Genomic DNA, 12097 nt, shown 5'->3' with positions numbered 1-12097 from the left:
CAGACATACAGATGCCAGAAGGTAGTGGTTAAAGGAATTTGCTCAGGGAAGGGACAGGTGAGTACCTCAAGGATTGGTGCTGGGACTGATTCTGTTCAATATGTTTGTGAGCGAGGGAGTGGAAAACATGAAAAAGGATCTGCAAAAGTTAGAATGATCTAGCATCTGTTAACTAAAATTCATTGTGAAGAAGTGCAGAGTGAACTGTGTGTGCTGGGAGGTGAGAGGCTGATAAGTACAGATGGAGAGAGGGACCTTGGGGTGATGGTGGCTTAGGATCTAAAGCCAGAAGGATACTAGGCTGCATAGAAAGAGGAGTAACCAGCAGAGCATGGGAGGTGTTGATGCCCCAAAATAGGTCATTGGTGAGACTGCACTTGGTGTATTGTGTGAAGGATGGTGAAGGATAGAAAGAGATTTGAAGTGGTCCAGAGGAAGGCAACAAAAATGGTAAGGGGTTTGAACAAAAAAGAAGTATTAGAAGAGACTGGAAGACCTAAATATGTATACTCTGGAGGAGAGGAGGGTCAGGGGAGATATGATATAGACATTTAAATACTTGAAAGGTATTAATATAGAACCAAATCTTTTCCAGAGAAGAAAAAATGGTAAAACTAGAGGGCATAATTTGAGGTTGCAGGGAGGAAGACTTAGGAGCAATGTTAGGAAATTCTTCTTCACAGAGAGGGTGGCAGATGCCTGGAATGCCCTCCCGAGGGAAGTGGTGGAGAGGAAAACGGTAATAGAATTCAAAAAAGCGTCAGATAAACATAGAAGATCTCTAATTAGAAAACAAAGGATGTAAATTAAAGAACCAAGGCATTGGACAGACTTGCATGGTCTGTGTCCCATATATGGTAATTTGGTGTAGGATGGCCTGGGGGGCCATCAATGGGAACTCCACTAACTTGGAACATAAGGATGTTACTGGCCAGACTTTACGGTAGATATCCTGCAAACAACGGGATAGTTGGATAGGCTGGAGTGAGCTTGGACGGCAAATTCAGCATTTGGAACCTAGAACAATACCAGGTGGACTTTACAGTCTATGATCCAGAAATACCAAAGAAGAGACAAGTCAATTTAATCATGTATTTCTAATGAGTATAACTAATGGGCAGACTGGATGGACCATTCAGGTCTTTTACCATGTTACGTTACTATGTCAATATACATTGCTGCTTTGTGATATCTTCTCAGGAAATTTCTGCAATACACCAAACATATTTTCTAGTGTTATTTTGTAAATATTTGCAGTGTTACCAGATATATCTACATATACATTTTTGTGTAATCATTAGTATATTTTTATAACCTGCTTGCCATATTGTAAAGAAATTATATCCCCTTTTATGAAGCCACGTTAGGGTTTCTATTTTATCGCCGGCCAATGCTTATAGAATAAAAAACCCTAATGCTGCTTCATAAAAGAGGGGTAATATTATCTAATAAATAATATATAATCGCACATTGGCATTATTCTTCTAATAAGGCAGCCATCACAGGGTTATAAGAGATGCACTCATATCCCTAGCCACAAGTCCTGAAGTCATAATGCCACTCTACAGAACCATGGTGAGACCTTATCTGGAATACTGTGTGCAATTCTGGAGGCCACATTACCGGAAAGATGTGCTTCGAGCTGAGTCGGTCCAGCGGATGGCCATTAGGATGGTCGCCGGACTCAAGGGTCTCTCATACGAAGAAAGACTGGGCAAACTGCAGCTCTATACCCTAGAGGAGCGCAGGGAAAGGGGTGACATGATTGAGACGTTTAAGTACGTCACAGGTCGTGTCGAGGTGGAAAACGATATATTCTTTCCCAAGGGACCCTCGGTCACAAGGGGGCACCCGCTCAAACTCAGAGGAGGGAAATTTAGTGGTGACACCAGGAAGTATTTCTTCACAGAAAGGGTGGTAGATCACTGGAACAAACTACCAGTGCAGGTGATCAAGGCCACCAGCGTGCTCGACTTTAAGAAAAAATGGGACACCCACGTGGGATCCCTTCGAGGGTCGAGTTAAGGAACCAGGTCACTAGCACTCAGACTTAATGGGGTGGGTCAATACAGTGGGCAGACTTGATGGGCTGTGGCCCTTTTCTGCCGTCATCTTTCTATGTTTCTAGAATAATTACATTCTGAGTGATTTTCTGTTTTTGTGATTTGCACTTACAGTCTTAATTATTTTTTAGCCTTCTAATTGGTTCAGGAGACTATAAATCAGAGATCAGGCCAGGGTAGGCAGGAGTTGGGATGGAAAGGACTTAAAATCTAAACTGAGGCTTCCTGTGCCTAGGGTTACCAGATTTTAATTTGAGAAAATCCAGACCCGTGGCCACGCCCCTAGGACCGCTCAGTTCTGTCTCTTTCCTGTCCTGTTCTGCCCCCCCAGCCCCGCCCCCAGGCGGCATATGCGCATGTGCAGACATGACGCAATGATGTCACACACACACCCGTGTGCGCGTGATGTCACTGCGTTGCGGTCTGCGCATGTGCCAATGCCCCTTCCCAACGCGATTATGTTGGGAAGCTTTTCAAAACCCGGACAAAGTGCCGGGTTTTGAAAAGCCGTCTGGACCCCCGGACATGTCCTCAAAAGGAGGACATGTCCGGGGAAATCCGGACATCTGGTAACCCTACCTGTGCCTATTAGCGGTGCTTTATGCTGATACTATAGCAATTTTAAAAAGCCCCTTAAAATGCTAGCCTATGAACTATAACAAAGATTTTCTATGCTAAACTCATTTGCTAAGTGAGCAGAGTACTTAAAATAAAATAAAATCCCTGAGGTTTACATATTAAATACATGTACTTATTTTGAACTTATCTAGAGAATGACATGGTGACAAAATTCATCACCGTTCCCGTCCCCGCGGATAACCGCGGGAAACTATCTTCATGTCATTCTTTAAGGAGAGAGGGAAGAATCAGAGTATGAATGGCCACAACCACTGACCCGTAAGCTTTGCTTTGAAGAATGCTGGTGTAGAAGGACTGAGGTTGAAACAGACACTACAGAATGACAGTCTCTGGTATCCAGAGCAGATATTGTGATGTCATAATGCCTCATTCCACCAGTGCCTAAGAGCCAATCACATCAGTGATGTCACAATGGCTTCATTATCCTTGGCTCACATAAGCACAGCCACTGACCCGCAAGCTTTGCTTTGAAGAATGCTGGTGTAGAAGGACTGAGGCTGAAATAGACACTAGAAAATGACATGGGATTATTTCCCGCGGTTATCCGCGGGGACGGGAACGGTGATGAATTTTGTCACCATGTCATTCTCTACTTGGGGCAATGGGGGGGGGGGGTGTTAAATGACTTGCTCAGTGTCACAAGGAGCTACAGTGAGAATCAACCCCAGTTCCCCAGGTTTTCAGGCCACTGTACCTACTAGGCTCCTCCTCCACTCCCTAATTAGCCCTGAAAAAGTGATTTACCTGGTAAGGCGCTGTTTCTGGCTGATTAAATCACGCTGAATAAGAACATAAGAACTGCCATCTCCGGATCAGACCCATGGTCCATCGAGTCCGGCGATCCGCACACAGGAGGCCCAGTCAGGTATACACGTGATGTAGTTTTAGTCACCCATATCCCTCTATGCCTCTCGTAAGGAGTTGTGCATCTAATTTGCCTTTGAATCCTAGCACAGTGGATTCCTTAATAACCTCCTATGGGAGAGCATTCCAGGCGTCTACCACTCGCTGCGTGAAGCAGAACTTCCTGACATTTGTCCTGGACTTGTCCCCCCTTAGCTTCAAACCATGTCCTCTTGTCCGTGTCACGTTGGACAATGTAAATAATTTATTTTCCTGCTCTATTTTATCGATGCCTTTCAGTATTTTGAACGTCTCGATCATGTCCCCTTGCAGCCTCCTCTTCTCAAGGGAAAACATTCCCAGTTTCTTGAGTCGTTCCTCATATTCCAAGTTCTCCATACCTCTTATTAGCTTTGTTGCTCGTCTCTGCACCCTCTCTAGCAGTTTTATATCCTTCTTTAGGTTGGGAGACCAATGTTGGACACAGTATTCCAAGTGTGGTCTGACCATTGCTCTATAAAGCGGCATTATGACTTTCTTCGATCTACTCGTGATTCCTTTCTTTATCATGCCTAACATTCTGTTTGCTTTCTTTGCCGCTGCCGCGCATTGTGCCGATGGCTTCAGGGTCCTATCTATCAGTACACCCAGGTCCTTTTCTTGTTCGCTCTTACCCAGAGTTGCGCCTGACATTCTATACTCGTGTTCCTTATTCTTACTATCTAAATGCATTACTTTGCATTTCTCCATGTTGAACTTCATCTGCCATTGCTCTGCCCATTTCTCTAACTGATACAAGTCGCTCTGGAGTTCCTCGCTATCCTCCTGCGATCTGATTGCCCGGCATAGCTTTGTGTCGTCTGCAAACTTAATGATCTCACTGGATATTCTGTCTTCCAGGTCATTGATATAAATATTAAATAGGATCGGCCCAAGTACCGAGCCCTGGGGCACACCACTAGTCACTTTCTCCCAGTCTGAGAACTTCCCATTTATGCCCACTCTCTGCTTTCTGTTTTCCAGCCATTTGCCTATCCACCTTTGTATATCTCCCTCTATTCCATGGCTTTGTAGTTTTCTGAGAAGTCTTTCATGTGGAACTTTGTCAAACGCTTTCTGGAAGTCCAAATATATTATGTCCACCGGCATTCCACTATCAATTTGACCTGGTGAATTTTACTGCAGCTTAATATTTGCTTTAAAGTGTACACTTTAAGAAATTTTCAAAACAGAACCTACCTGCGTTATTTCTCTTTGAAAATTAGAACGTGCAAAGTGCTTTGAATAAGAATGTTTGTATATTCTACCGCTATTTGTGTGGATGGAGCGAAATGGCATATATAGATTTGAAAATTGAATTTACGTGAACTGTTTTCTTCCCTTAACATGAACATGCTCACAGGAGCAACTTTTTTTCCCCACACTAAGGGGCTGATTCAATAAACGGGCCTGCTTTTCTTAATTATGACAGGAATAGCCATGCAGATGATAACACGCAATTGGAAGAACTATGATCGACTTAACTTTCATTTCTGGTGGGCGAACTTATGCTCCAGCTACAAATATGAAAAAATGAATGCTGAGAAATTGGGGCTTAGTAATGTATTTAACTTGGTGTGGGGCCCATTGGCATCTTTTATTGTTTCTATATAGTTGTCATTTCTCTTTTTAATTTTTGTCTGATTTCCTTACACATCCAGGGTGGGAATGTATTACTACTTTAAATAAGAGTGGGTTATTGGAAGGTTAATTGCATTTATATTATTGATTAGGTAAAGGGGGTGGGGGAAAAGATTACTTTCGAATATTTGTAAGTTCAAAGTGCTTTTCTTGATTTGTTATACGTTCAGATTCATATGTATTGCACTGTTACTACTTGAAAATCAATAAAGATTTATTTAAAAAACTGACCTAAACTAGGCACCTGAGGACACACGTACACTATAAAATCACCTTCATAAAGTTAAGTGCCTGGACCAGAGCTCAGGTTGACGCTGTGGGCAGAGCATGATTGCTGCCAGTTTGGAAGATGACAGACTATGACGAAGAACGGAAGAGGGCACATGAGTATGTTAATTAACAAGGAAGAGGGACTGTATTCAAATACTGTTTGGGTGTTCATGTTGCTTTTACAAACACCATTTGTTAGTATAATGATTATAGCATTTTGCTGTAATGTTTAATGTTATAGCAATAATTGCTAGTGGGACACGAGGAAGCTAGTCATTTCTTTTCAAAATAAATTACTAGTGGCAGAAGAGACAGCTAGTTATTTCTCTTCAGAATAATTGATTGGACTGGGCTTTTACAGGCCAGATTGCACTATTATATAATTTGGCATTTTCAATGTCAAACTTTGCACAATTAGAGGCAGATTCAGGAAAGTGCACCAAAAATTAGGTGCAGAAAATACGGGTATTAAGGGCCAGATTCTAGAAAGGATGCCTATATTAGAGGCCGCTAGGAGCCCTAAATGCAGATGCCTGGTGACGCCCAACTAAACTCTGCATGCAACCCAAATTGTTTTAATTAGCTTAATTGGTGTGGTAATTGACCACGCCCTAAGGGCCAGATTTTAGAAAGGATGCCTAGATTAGGCACTAGGAGCCCTAATCACAGATGCTTAGTGATGCCTAACTAAAATCCGTGAGAAGCCCAAATTGTTTTAATTAGCTTAATTGGTGTGGTAATTGGCTGCATCATTGAAGTTAATTGATAATGGACTCTCCGATGCCTAATGATACCTAAAGTAAGCATGGTTAGGGGCGGAGACTAGGTGTGGTTGACTTAGGCATCCGAGTTAGGCACCGGTAAATTAGACCAACTAAAACCTGCTGTAATGTAAAAATATCTTCTGAGCTCTCTCTCCCAGCCCAAAGCAGCTCCCTCCTTTCCTTTCCCCTCCCCTTCCACCTGGAAATCACAACACTCCCCCCCATCCCCACAATTCTCCTCCCAATCTAGATAGTCCCTCTCCCCCTGGGCCTACCTTATCCTTGGGGGTCCAAGTAGGGGTGATGGGGGCAGGAGCATAGCCCACTCAAATCTTTCCCCTTGTGGTTGCTTTAAGAAAACGGCATTGTTTAGAGAAATTTTTTTAATAAATGGGAAATATGATCATATCAGCCAATCTGATGACGATGTTTTAGAGGGTTTGAAGTTTTTTTTAATATGAAAAATTGAGGGAGATCAGTATATACAATATTGCAATAATCTAACCTTGTGATAACCAAAGAAAGAATGAGGGCATAAAAATGATCAAAGCTGTGTTATTCATAGTGCCTGGGAACCACAGACCAATTATCTGTGGCTTAATGCTCCTGGATGCATATTTAAGGAGCTGTGGATAGCAAATTATTATTGAGATGGCTTGGGGAAATCCACTACTTATTCATAGTATAAGAAGCATAAAATCTGTTTTACTACTTGGGATCTAGCTAGGTACTTGGGGGCTGGGTTGGTCACTGTTTGAAATAGGATGCTGCGATTGATGGACCTTTGGTCTGTCCCAGTATGGCAGCCGTTAAGTTCTTATGCTCTAATGTAAGACAAGTATAGGACAATCAAGCCATTGTGACATCACTGATGAGGTTGGCTCTTAGGCATTGGTGGAATGAGGCATTATGACAATCCCAGCTCTGGAATGTTGCTACTCTTTGGGTTTCTGCCTGGTACTTGGGACCTGGGTTGGTCACTATTGGAAACAGGATACTGGGATTGATGGACCTTCGGTCTGTCCCAGAATGGTAATTCTTATATCCTTATATTTTTATGTACTTAATCCCTCCAGTGGTCCTCTACTTAGTTTGGGTACCTTTTTGGCTCTTAGATGCTTTTAACATCCAATTTCTGTCCAGGACTTCTTGGAAAATGCTTGATTATTATCGCCACAAGATGTCCAAACGCTAAACCTGCCCAAATCCCACCTCTTACATGCCCCCTTAACATTTAGATGTCCTGGAGGGAGAATGCCCTCTAAAAAGTTAGTTTAAAAAATCAGAACTTGGCGATTAAAACGTCCAAGTGCCGATTTATGTTGTTGGTTTTTTTTAAATGTCTTTCTTTTTTGAAAATGAGCCCCTTTTCCTCTGAAGTCCAAATTTTCTTCAGAAGTCTGAATTTTGCAGAACACTCATTGCATTAATTTAACACTGGATGGCTGTAGCAATTTTCTTTTTACTTAAAATGTAGTAATTACATTAATCAATCAGGATTACCATAAAAGAAGCAAATTTAGTTTGGCTTTCTCCACCTCCCACCTTACAGGATCTTTTTTTTGTGTGTGTGCGTGTGTGTGTGTGTGAGGACAAGAGGTTTTTGGTTTTTTTTTTACTAAAGACAGATGTTCCTGTGGTGGGATACTTATATCATTGCAAAGTGAATGACTGAACAGAAGAAAATGCAAAAATAAATTGCACCCATGGGAAAAAAGATATTTAATACTTTAAAAAGAAGAACACATCTGTGCTCGCACTATTCCACAGAATCATTAATATTTTGTAGTAGGCGTAAGCAGTGGTTATAGGGGGAGGGTGGATGGGGGTTGCACCATCTGGCGATGTTGTGTTGAAGTTTCTGAGCTGATTTGTGCTTAAGTAAGACATTTTCAGACTTGATCTTTGCATTAATCCCCGGACTTTATAAAGGTCACCCAAATTTGGGCACCCAGAATTGGATGCAGATCCCAGATCAGTGCCCCAAATAATTAGTTAATAGGCTGCAATGATGTAATTATAGGAGCTAGCAAGAACTTAATTGCCAGTAATTATGATTTCAGTGCCAATTTGACTACATACGTAAATTGGTTTACATGCAACTGAAAAGAGGGCTTGGGAGTGGGGTCAGTGGGGTCAGAGTACTCTTTATAGCAGTATCTCGCAAACTTTCCGGCCGGCGGCACACTAAATCCAGCGCCCCTGTCCGGAAGGCATCTGGAAGTGCGCAGACGTCAGCACGACGCTGTCATGCGCATGGGTGACCCGCTTCGGTGGAGGTGCGGGGAGAGGAGGAGAGACGCCGGCCAGGAGGAGAGTCGCCCCCACCGGCTGACTTCCTACAGGGCGTGCCTGTCGCCGCGAGAGGCATGTCCTGTAAGCAGTCAGCCGGCATGGGCGACTCTCCTCCTCGCCAGTGTGTTGTGGCGCGCTTGAAATCTCAGGAGGCACACCGGTGTGCCGCGGCACACAGTTTGCGATACACTGCTTTCTAGAATAACACCGAGCTCTGAATTTTATCGGGGCTGAATTTTCGGCACCATTTATATAATCTGGCCCTAAGGGGATAGATCTCCAGTCATTGTAATGGGCTTGTCGTGCCACTGGGGCTTGCGTGCATCTGTGAAGCTGACAGCTATGCCGTCGGTAGTTTCACTACCAGCAGGGTCTCCCAAGGCAGACAGGTTTCAGCGGCGATGTCGGACTAATGACCTGGGCAGCAGGAGACGGGCAGTGTTGGGGGAGGACGATCGCATTCGATGTGACCACATTGAATTTTATACAGTGCAGAAGAAAGGTCTAGCAATCTACTCCTGTATCCCACCACGGAACCTTGATATCATTATCTGAATCACGGAACCTTGATATCGCTGGGACTCGAACACATAGGATTACCAGATTTTCCAGAACTAAAATCCGGACCCATGGACCTGGCCTTGCCCCCAATTCCGCCCATCCCTGCCCAGTTCCACCCAAGCCACGCCCTGTTCTGCACCCTCAGCCCTGCCCTCCCCCCAACCTGTTTACTTGTCGGGAGGGTATCTGTGCATGCGCCGATGTGACTTGATGCCATCACACATGTGCTTGTGATGTCACCATGTTGGACCCGCGCATGGGCAGAGGCCGTCCCGATGTCGCTCCTGGCTGGAAGCTTTGTGAAACCCGGACAAAGTGCCGGGTTTTGAAAAGCCATCTGGATGCCCGGACATGTCCTCTAAAAGGAGGACATTTCCGGGGAAATCCGGACGTCTGGTACCTAACAACAAGGGAATAGTTATTGTGGTGGGTTATGGCCCTAACCACATTATTTACCCCATAACAAATAAAGACTCCCTTTTACTAAAGCTTGGTGCATGCCAATGCATTTTAGCTTGCGCTCAGCACCACATGACCCATAGATATAAAATGGCACATGATGTTTAATATGAACAAGCGCAAAGTCATGCATGGGAGAAAGCAGAACTTGAACTGTAGATATATGATGCAGGGTTTCACGTTAGGAGTCGCTGCCTAGGAAAAGGATCTAATTGCCATCATTGAGGATATGCTGAAGCCCTCAGATCAGAATGCAGGAGCAGGCTAAGAAAGCCAATAAATGCTAGGAATTATAAGGAAAGGAATGGAAAACAAAGCTGAAAATGTTATAATGCCCTCACGCTATGGTGGAGATGCACCTCAAATACTGTGCGTAATTCCGGTCGCCGTATCTCAAAAAAGTATATAGCGGAATTAGAAAAGGTACAGAGAAGGGTGACGAAAATGATAAAAGGGATGGCTATGAGGAAAGACTAAAGCAGCGAGGCTTCTTTAGCCTTGTGAAGGGGGGAGATATCATAGAGGTCTATAAAATACTGAGCGGCATGGATATAAATCGCTTGTTTACTCTTTCTAAAAATACTAGGACTAGGGGGCATGCAATGACGCTACTAAGTAGTAGATTTAAAACAAACCGGAAAAAAATATTTCATCACACAACATGTAATTAAACTCTGGAATTCATTGCCAGAGAATGTGGTGAAATCAGTTAGCTTAGCAGGGTTTAAAAAAGGTTTGAATAATTTCCTAAAAGAGAAGTCCTTAGGTCATTATTGAGATGGCTTGGGGAAATCCACTGCTTATTCCTAGGATAAGCAGCATAAATTATGTTTTACTCTTTGGAATATTGCTAGGTATTTGTGACTGGGTTGACCACTGTTGGAAACAGGATACTGGGTTTGATGGACCTTCAGTCTTATGTTATGTTATGGACCTATTCTTGTGTTATGTTCTTATATCAATTAGTGCTTACTAAGCTTTAGAAAAAGAGCCCTAAAATGCATTAAAATGGGTTATATTACTAAAACACATGTTAATATGAGGTTCCAGGGGTTACATAACAAAGAGATACAAAACATGCAAATTGAAGCTCTTCTGGGGAAGGGAACATGTGTTTGTGGGAGGTTTCATGTGCATGGGGACTTTCTATTCTGGGGGCAGTTTCAGTGGAAGGGGGAACCAGGGTCTTCTAAGGCCCCTTTAAGTTGCAACCTGGGAGCATCAGCCTACTGCTTAGCCAGGAGGCATGAAGCACATAGCTTGCAAGGTTTGTTACAAAGGGGTCAATATTCAGGCACTGGATGGTGATCATTTTGCTCAGTGCCAATAGTGTTATCCCTAGATATTCAAACCTGAGAATTGTGCAGGCTCCGGCTTTCAATATCCAGTTCTTTTTAAGCTGGTTAAAACACATAGCCACTAAAGACGATATTCAGCACTTAAGCCATCATGGGTTATCACATAAAAATAGGACATTTATGGGGTCCCATTTAAGCAGTAAACCTGGCTGCTTAAGGGCTGAATATCATCTCTTAAGTAGCTGGTTTTAAAAAAGGTTTGGACAAGTTCCTGGAGGAAAAGTCCATAGCCTGTTATTGACAAAGACAGGGGGGAAGCCACTGCTTGCCCTGGATCGGTAGCATGGAATGTTGCTACTCTTTGGAGTTCCGGAATCTTATGTTGCTCTTTGGGATTCCAGAATCTTGCTTACTCTGAGATAATAGAATGTTGCTACTCCTTGGGTTTTGGCCAGGTACTGGGGACCTGGATTGGCCACCGTGAGAATGGGCTATTGGGCTTGATGGACTATTGGTCTGACCCAGTGAGGCTATTCTTATGTAAATGCTGACTCCACCACTGGAATGTCCCCAACATAGTAGGTTTTGATTTAGATGCTAACTGTGATATTCAGCAGTAGCTTGTTAAGTGCGGCTGAATATTAGCAGCTAGTCCTGACCAGGCAATTTAACCAGTCAGCAGCTGGCTAAATCACTTTGAATATCATCCCCAAGGTGTGTTTTTCATATACTGTGGGAGTTAGTAATGTACAATACCAACATACCGCAGGTTGTTGATTCTCATGATAGATAAAATGGCCGCCTTTTGCTGCTCCTTAATAACTTCTCCCCCGTAAAATAGTTACCTTAAAGCACTGAAGCTAATTTTGAAATCTATTTCACAAGAGGAGGGTGAAGTTCTGTGTAGAGTTATGAAGAGAACAGGTAGACAAGTATTCAAAAATAATCACAATATTTGTTGTGTAACTGGCTTTCTCCCAGTAACAGTTATTTTAAGGAGAATCCGAGAGATGATTTTGAAAACTGTATTTTGATAGAGTTCAGAAATTGTAATTGACATTTGCTTCTGTTGGATGTTGGCGCCATCGCCAAGTGGTTTAGAAGTTATTATGCATAGATCGAACTGTGATTCCACCTTGCAAACAAATATAAAATAGTACATCGAAAAATAGGAAACCATAAGTTTCAGAAAACTATTTATTTATTGCATAAACATACAGTAGAT

This window comes from Geotrypetes seraphini, chromosome 7 (genome assembly GCF_902459505.1).
Source record: "Geotrypetes seraphini chromosome 7, aGeoSer1.1, whole genome shotgun sequence".
In the NCBI taxonomy this organism is placed as follows: Eukaryota; Metazoa; Chordata; class Amphibia; order Gymnophiona; family Dermophiidae; genus Geotrypetes; species Geotrypetes seraphini.
The sequence above is the reverse complement of the archived record's forward strand: the minus strand, read 5'-3'. Positions refer to the sequence as shown.